Below are 8,114 nucleotides of genomic sequence, written 5' to 3' on the forward strand. Positions count from 1 at the left end.
GGATTGGAGCTTCTGAATAAACTCTGTGTGTCCGCAGAAGGCACCACGGCTTGTCTTAGTATGTAACAAGCCACAGCACGTTGCGGAGGCCAAAGCTAAAACCCCCAGGTGGAGGCTCCAATGTAGAAAACAGAGCCAGTTCCTCCCAGATGGATGCACTTCCTGTGTGTTTCTTAATCTCCTACTATGTGCCTGCCAAGGCACCAGGGCTTCGCCTGCGTCTGAGGATACATAAAGGAATCAGAAAATAGCTGTTCCTGGAATCAGTTCTTTTGCATGGGGATTTGGTCTCCTGGAGGGAAGGAGACACATAGGAATAGAGCTGAGCATTGCTATGACTATTGGTCTCCTTTGCAGCTTGAACTTGAAGGAGAGGGACAAGGGCATCCAACCCAACCTTCTGCTTCCCAGCCTTTAAAGGCAAGAATTTTTGTATTTGACAAATCTCCAAAAAAGGGAAATTCTTCAGTCTCCCTTATAGCAAATGCCCTTGTCTCCTTTTTCTGATAGCGGTGAGTTTCTTCTGATGTCTAGCTTCAACTCGTATCCCTGCAGTTTAGCCTCATTTCTCTTGCCTGGAGCTCAGTAGGCACTAAATCCTTGGGCCACCAAGACGTATCTGATTAACTCAACCTTGCAACCCTTTGGAGCCTGAGAGTCGGGAGTAATAGAGCACCAGCCAGCCCATCCCAAGCTCCCCAGAGACAGAAGCCAGTGATCAAGATGAGGGACTGTTCATTGAAGAACCTCTTTAAGGCAAAGGTGACCGTCAATCAGATATTGTCCAAAGCAGTCAGAGTGCCTCCTCTGCTTATGTCATTTCTTCCTCGTGCCTCCTGATAGACCTCTGGGCCATATAAGGAAGCAGATGAGGAGTTTCTGTTCTTTCTTCTTCTAATTATCATGTGTATGTGTGATGGTGGTGGGTGTGCCATAGCTTGCCTGTGAAGGCCACTTTGTGGCAATTCCTTACATTTCTAATGTGGGCTCTGGAGATTCAATTCAGGTTACCAGGCAGACACAGAAAACACCTTTACAACGCACTGAGCCATCTCTCCAGCCTGTGTTTCTGTTCTTCATTAGAACTTAGCTTTTATGCGGTGGAGAGCTCTTCTGATGGATGGCTGTATTTAGACCTATAGAATAAACACACACACACACACTCAGAAACATATACAAAGACCTTTTAGCCCTAGGTGGCCTGAGAAATACCCACCTTTGAATCATGCAGGGGCCTCTGCCCTGGCTATTAAAATCTAATGGTGTCCTGAGCATGCTTACCTATCATTCCAGGTACAGAGCCATCCTTTGGCCCCAGGAAGAGGCCTTCTGCCCCCAGTCCTATCCTCTAAAAGCTCCAGCTTTTCGTTTCTGTCCTAACTTTCCTGGGGTTGAGTCTCCACCCAGGGCCAACTAGGGGAGAAGGCTGCGCAGAACTCACACCCCTTGCAGACCAGGTACCTGAAACCCCGGTGTTACTTGTCCAACATGACCGATGCTTCTTAGCCTATGAATCTTTCACTACAGCCCTCTGTCCCAAAGGTTCTGGCACTTCTGGGTGGTAAGCCAAAGAAATCACAAGTTCAGTTGGGGAGAAGGAAAGATGCAACTGGGGGTACACAAACTCCTGTATCTTCACGCATGTGTAGAGCCAGAGGTGGCTTTGTGTTATGAGCAAAGACAGGAGGGAAGGTAGATGTCTCAAGGGCTGGAAGCTGGGGACAAATCTCCCTGGGGCTATCATGTTCTGACAGAGCAAGAATTCTAAAGCCCTTCCTGGCCTTGGTAGCCATTGTGGGGGTTCTCTTATGCTGGGATTGCTTTTCTAACAGATTCGGAAATTCATATCGATCTGCAGCCTATCTGTGAACCTCCACAGGTCCTTCAGCCCCTGCTCACGGATGTTGGGGGAGGGGCTTGTTCGGCATGACCCCTTCAAGGCCAGATCTGTAGAGACACTAGCAGCCTGAAGACCCTGGAAGTCTCTGGACCCCCTGCTGGAGGAGTCCTCACTTCAGCTAGAGCTGGAGGAGTCTCTCGAGGAGGGGTGGGTGCACTTCTTTGTGCCACTTGGTTCTGTGGAGCAGCCTTTGAGACCAGATGCTGCCCACAGCTAGCCCTGTGGGTGTGCTCCCAGCCAAGGAAGGCCCCTAATTACAGAGGTGGCTCTAGCGACAGACATGACACTTTGCAGCAAGGCATGTGGGCGGGGTCGAATGCCAAAAAAGAAAACAGGGAGACAAGAAAACAGAGATAGGGAAACAGAAATAGTACGGGCCAGGGCCAGATACCAGAGGTGGGGGAAGTGCAGCCCAGAGGAACCCTGGATCTCTTTAGAGAATGTCTATTCTGGGCTGTCCCCCTTACCCACTACTAAGACCCTTCTAGAACGAAGTCCCAAAACAGCTAGTTCCCTTCCGCCCCAACCCCCCACCAGTGAAGTCTCAGGACAGGCTTGTAACATGGATATGCTCTGAAGTGGGTCTTTTGAGAACTTCTCGAAGCAACTACCAGCAAACCCCACTTGAGTAGTTTTAGGGGGGAAGGGAGGGACAAGGGAGACATTGCCACTTGAGTCACCCAGCTTCCTGCTCCTGGCTTGGGCGACCGACTCCAAGCACAGGCTGACACAGGTGGGGCTCCATCTGCCCTGCCAGCCTGCCAGCCTGCCAGCCTGCCAGCCTGCCTGCCCCTCCCTCCACCCTCCCCTCCACAAGCTCTGGGAAATGCCTGTGCTAATCAGGAGCCCTTCCCACAGACAGGCAGGCCCTCAATCCTGAGCAAGCTTACACCTGTGCATGTGCTCACACCTGCTTGCAGGAACACACACACACACACACAACACACACACACACACACACACACACCCTCTTTCCCACCTCGGAGTTCTCAGAAAGAAATGGATCTTCACTCTCATGCACATCTGAGAAAACTGAGGTTTGAGCCAGGAGAGGGGCTTGTCTAAGGCCCCATGAACAACAAATGCATAGCAGAGTTGGAAACAGAACCTTTGTTTTCTGTCCACTGGGTCAGGTCCCAAACAACCTCGCTTTTCAACCCAGGGAGAGTGTAGGGTCCTGGCAAAAGAAAGCAAGGACTGATTCTTCAGGCTTGACTTCTGTCATCTGAGTAAGACTTGAGGAACATTTGGGAGGTTAGATAACCAGGGTGGAAGGCTGCTGCACGGCTGCAGATGCCTAGGGCACCCTCCTAGGCTCTAAACCAGGACCTGGACCTTATTTCCTCTAGGTCACTACCAACGGTACCCAGCAAACAGAGCCATGGTGTGGGGATGAAGCAAAGAGACCACCACGCACACCTCCAAGGTCTCAGTGACTCAGTAGGAATTGGGGCAGCACTCAGAATCTAGGGCCAGGCCCCTGGGGAATGTGAGAGTCGAGGTCCTTGAATATTTCATCAGCACTTCAGCTCCGGTTGAAGCAGCAGCCAACTTACCGCTCATGGATAATTTATGATCCCAACAGAGAACCTGGAAGTAGTGAGGGGGGAGGGCATGGGGGGAGGGAAGCAGGGCCAAGCTGTAGATAAGAGTGAAGGAGAGAAGCCAGCTGGATGGGAGTGTGTGAGAGGTCTGGGAGCAGGAGCTCCCAACACCACGAGACTCTTCCATGTTTGAGGATACCAAGGCATTAAAAATCAATAAACAGCACAGTGATGGAGATGCTACTAGAGGTTAAAGTCATCAGACAAGCGTTTTCTGACTTCCAGGCCTGACCCTAGCCTGTGGTGGAGCGCCTAATCTCATTCCGAGATAGCAAAACAATATAATGGTTCTGTGGGACCGGGAGGCCCTCAAATAACCCCACCTACTCCACACTTGGGCAAACCGGGGAGACAAGCTAGACTTCCCACTTGGACTGGTTGAACCCACCCCCCCCCCTTACCAGCCTCCTCCTCCTCCAGGAAGACCCTAGGAATTTAGCCAAGTGGTTAAGGGGCAAAGAAGGAACTCAGGCGTGGTCACCTCTGACTTCATCCAAGGAACATGGCAGTCGTCCCTCTTTCTCCTCCTCTTTCTCCAGAGGGATTTCGCAAAGCCCAGGCTGGCCTTGAAGTTGCAGTGTAGTTGAGGGTGATCTTGAATTCCTGCCTCTATCTCCGGAGTGCTGGCTTTACAGCTCTGTATCATCATACCTGGTTTACACAGTACTGAGAATGGAACTGAAGAGCTCCATGCAAGAGGGGCAAAGTCCCTGAGGCAGACCCCCAGCCTGCAAGAGGGACAAAGTCCCTGAGGCAGACCCCCAGCCTGCAAGAGGGGCAAAGTCCCTGAGGCAGACCCCCAGCCTGCAAGATGGACAAAGTCCCTGAGGCAGACCCCCAGCCTGCAAGAGGGGCAAAGTCCCTGAGGCAGACCCCCAGCCTGGTAAATTTCTTTTTTCTTAAAGGAAAGATGGAAGCGATGACCTCAAATGGAAAATGTCAAGTTCCTTTGGCCTCTGCTTTTCTTATGACTTTAGAGAGCTCTTCCAGGTAGTCAGGGGGTCAAGCGTATGTATGTGGGAGGAAGGCAGGCAAGTAAGCACAACCTCGCCTCAGTTTCCCCACCTGAGTCATGGGCAGAATAGGTGCTTCTATACCAAGGGCTGTTTCAGGGGACAAAAGAGATGCTATCCAGGAGTCCTTGGCGCCAGCTGAGACCCAGGGAGGTAGTGATTATGAGGTGATCAGACCATAGGTTGGGCCTGGGATTTTTGTTTCAGCTGGGGCTGCTTGCTGTGGCTCCCAGCAGACTCCCGTGCATCCCCAGTCATCTTGGAACTTGATCATAAAGGGAAGCAGCCAGAGCTGTGTTCTAGTCCAGATCAGAGTTAGGTCCGGACCTGGAGTCCAACCTAGATTCTTGGGGCCTCAGTTTCCCTATCCATGAAAAGCAGGGCCATTTTCCAGGACTGACCTTGGAGAGATACTATAAAAGAGGCCCTGGAGGAAGGCCAGAGTTAGGAGACAAGGATGATGGCCCTGGGCCCTGTGGTCACCAGATCTTTGTTAGGTAAAGTTATTCACTCCAGAGCCAGCTTGACGGGACCATCTGACATGGAGAGGGGCCCTTCTTTGTTCCCAGAGAGACTCTATTCTCAGAGGCAGGCAACATCAGATGAGATGTTAAGGATTCTAACTTCTTTTGATTTTTAGATTTAAAAGTTGTATTATATGTTTGGGTGTTTTGTCTGCAAGTATGTCTGTGTACCTACAAATGACAGAATGGGGTATCAGGTCCCCTGGAACTGGAGGTACAGACAATTGTATAGAACTGCCATATGGGTGCTGGGAATCAAGCCCAGGTCCTCTGGAAGAACAGCCGGTGCTCTTAACTGTTAAACCATCTCTCCAGCCTTCTTAAGTGTTCTTTTCTTTTCTTTTTTTAAGATTTATTTATTTGCTTTTATTTATATGAGTACACTGTAGCTGTCTTCAGACACACCAGAAGAGGGCATCAGATCCCATTACAGATGGTTGTGAGCCACCATGTGGTTGCTGGGAACTGAACTCAGGACCACAGAAAGAGCAGTCAGTGCTCTTAACCTCTGAGCCGTCTCTCCAGCCCCTTAAGTGTTCTTTTCAAGGCTGATCTGATCACAGTAGTTTGTGAGTACTAACATTAATGCCATAAAAGTGGGAACCGCACCCAACTACTAAATTTGAGTGGCTAAAAAAAAAATTTATTTTTAATTTACTTTTTATTTATATGAATATACTGTAGATGTCTCTAGACACGCCAGAAGAGGACATCGGATCGCATTACAGATGGTTGTGAGCCACTATGTGCTTGCTGAGAAGTGAACTCAGGACCTCTGGAAGAACAGTCATTGCCCTTAACCGCTGAGCCATCTCTCCAGCTCTCAAAATAATATTTGAAGCTGAGGCGGGAAGTTAGTGGGGTTTGGGGGAGCTAATGGGACTCTTTCTTCTGCTGACCATCACTCTCAGAAGTTAGGAAGCTGCTCTCCTACATGACCCCAACAACTCTGTCCCAGGGCCCCCAACATGAGACCTACATCCCATGGGCCTGACACCAGGACTCTGTTCCTTTCCCTTCTCTTTTCTTTCCTACCTTCTTTTCCTCCCCTCTTCCCTTCCCCACTCTCCCTTTTCAAATTCCTCCTAGGCTAAACACACTAAGGGTGCATTCTTCTCCTTGGCCCCAGCGGACAACCCCAAGCCCAGGGCCTTTCCCTTCCACCTGACCTTCCTTCAGATCATAACACCTCAGTTCCCTTCTCTAAACATCAACTCCAGCACACCCGGAATAAGGGGAGCAGTTTTGAGGGTAACAATGATCCAGGCTGGTACCCGAGGGGCACCCTGCACTACAGAGTTCTGCTTTTAGACAGATGGGATCCAGTTTCTGGATCCAGAACACTCCTGTGGCATCTCTTGAGTTTGGTCTGATTTGGGTGAGGTCACAGCCCAGTGTTTTGCCCATCCCACACCTCCACCCAGCATACTGTTGAGAATGGGAGAGCTGGTGGGGTGGTGAGGTGAGGTGAGAGCATTTGGACAGGGTGCGGCTAGAGAATGGGCTGGAGGGCCCACGCGGAGACTGGCTGGGATTCTGTCTCACCGGTTTGGGGAGTCAGCTGTCCTGGAAATGGGATGGGAGGGGCTGCCAGCTCCCTGAGAAAGGGGAGCTGAGTGAGGCATACTGGACTGGCCAAGAGCCTGAACAGGATTCCTAGGTGTAGCTAACTAATAGGCATGTACGCACGCACGCGCGCGCATGCATGCACACGCACACACACACACACGTTTGGATACACACTCAGTCACACATATGCACATTCATATGCATACTCAAACATATTTACACACATCATCTGAGACCCTTCAGCATTCTGGATCCCTCTTAGCCGGCTCTATTTTTCTTATCTGATATATCTAGCATAATTCAATTTTTGTTTTTTAGATGGGGTCTTCCTATGTAGCCCTGGCTGGCCTGGAACTCGTGGAAAGACTTCTGCCTCCTGAGTCCTGGGATACTAATAATTTATCTAAGATCTATTGCTCACCACCTGACTCCAGTGAAACAGAACTCTGAGAGGGCGGGGTGACTGGCCTACTTTGCTCATGATCTTGTGCCCAGCAACCTGCAGCATGCCTGGTATGTGAAAGGCACTCAATACTTGTGTGGATCAATGGAGCCTTCCCCAAACACACATGGGTCCACAGGTATATGGACAGAGACATACACACTGAAAGAGATTCTGGGCACCCTCAGACCTGTGCACACAGTGCATGCACATTAGGCACAGACACAGACTTCTTTGCCCTCTGACCCACAGGCACTTTTCAGACCCACACCCAGCAGTCCAGATTCCAGAGCTGGTGCTCATAGCAGCACACATCTGTGCAGACATGTTCAAGCACATCCTGCTCCCTGCAGCATGTGCTGCCAGACCTGGAGGGAAGCCTCTCCCAGGAGGTAGGCCACTAGATGCTGACAGTGCAACAGCCTGGGATGGGAAGGGTAGGCAGAGCCATCCTGGTTCGTGGAAGCTGTCAGGAAACCAGTCTAGACTCTCTTATAACAGAGATGGAGGTCACAGGGAAACTACCTATCTGGAACACAGTTCTACCTCTAAAGGCCAAGAGACTTGGAGCAGAGCCTAGGAGAGAGACAGATGGGATATCAGTCCTCTAGGACACAGAAGTTCGTGAGTCCCAGGATTGGCCATCTGGCACCTGGGAGCAGGGGGGTGGTAATGAGAACGTCATGCCCTTCCCTGGGTCAGCTCCACTCTTCATTGTAGAGGCCTCTGCCCCATAAGAGTTCTCAAGGTGTAGAGTAATAAGATAGATCTGTCACCTTTTTTTTTTTTTTCCCGGACAGGGTTTCTCTGTGTAGCCCTGGCTGTCCTGGAACTCACTCTGTAGACCAGGCTGGCCTTGGACTCAGAAATCTGCCTGCCTCTGCCTCCCAAGTGCTGGGATTAAAGGCATGCACCACCACCGCCCGGCGAACTGTCACCTTCTTGACACTCTTGAAAGTGCCCCTCTGTCCCTAACTCTGCAATGGAATGGCAGTGGGGGCAGTAGTTACTAGAATAGCATCTTTGCCCCCTACTCCTCCAGACTCCTGACACCCCCCCCCC

General features: G+C 50.7%; 1 long non-coding RNA gene across 1 annotated transcript in view; it reads left to right on the plus strand.

Moving 5' to 3' along the window:
- Positions 1-3,681, plus strand: part of LOC110304182 — a 5,926-nt gene extending 2,245 nt beyond the window's left edge. Inside the window, exons 2-4 of the long non-coding RNA XR_002379026.2 lie at positions 1,294-1,457; positions 1,880-2,047; positions 3,250-3,681. This is a non-coding gene — a long non-coding RNA (uncharacterized LOC110304182). The remainder of the gene's footprint in view (positions 1-1,293; positions 1,458-1,879; positions 2,048-3,249) is intronic.
- Positions 3,682-8,114: the final 4,433 nt, after the last annotated feature.

Source organism: Mus caroli, chromosome 11, assembly GCF_900094665.2.
Source record: "Mus caroli chromosome 11, CAROLI_EIJ_v1.1, whole genome shotgun sequence".
In the NCBI taxonomy this organism is placed as follows: Eukaryota; Metazoa; Chordata; class Mammalia; order Rodentia; family Muridae; genus Mus; species Mus caroli.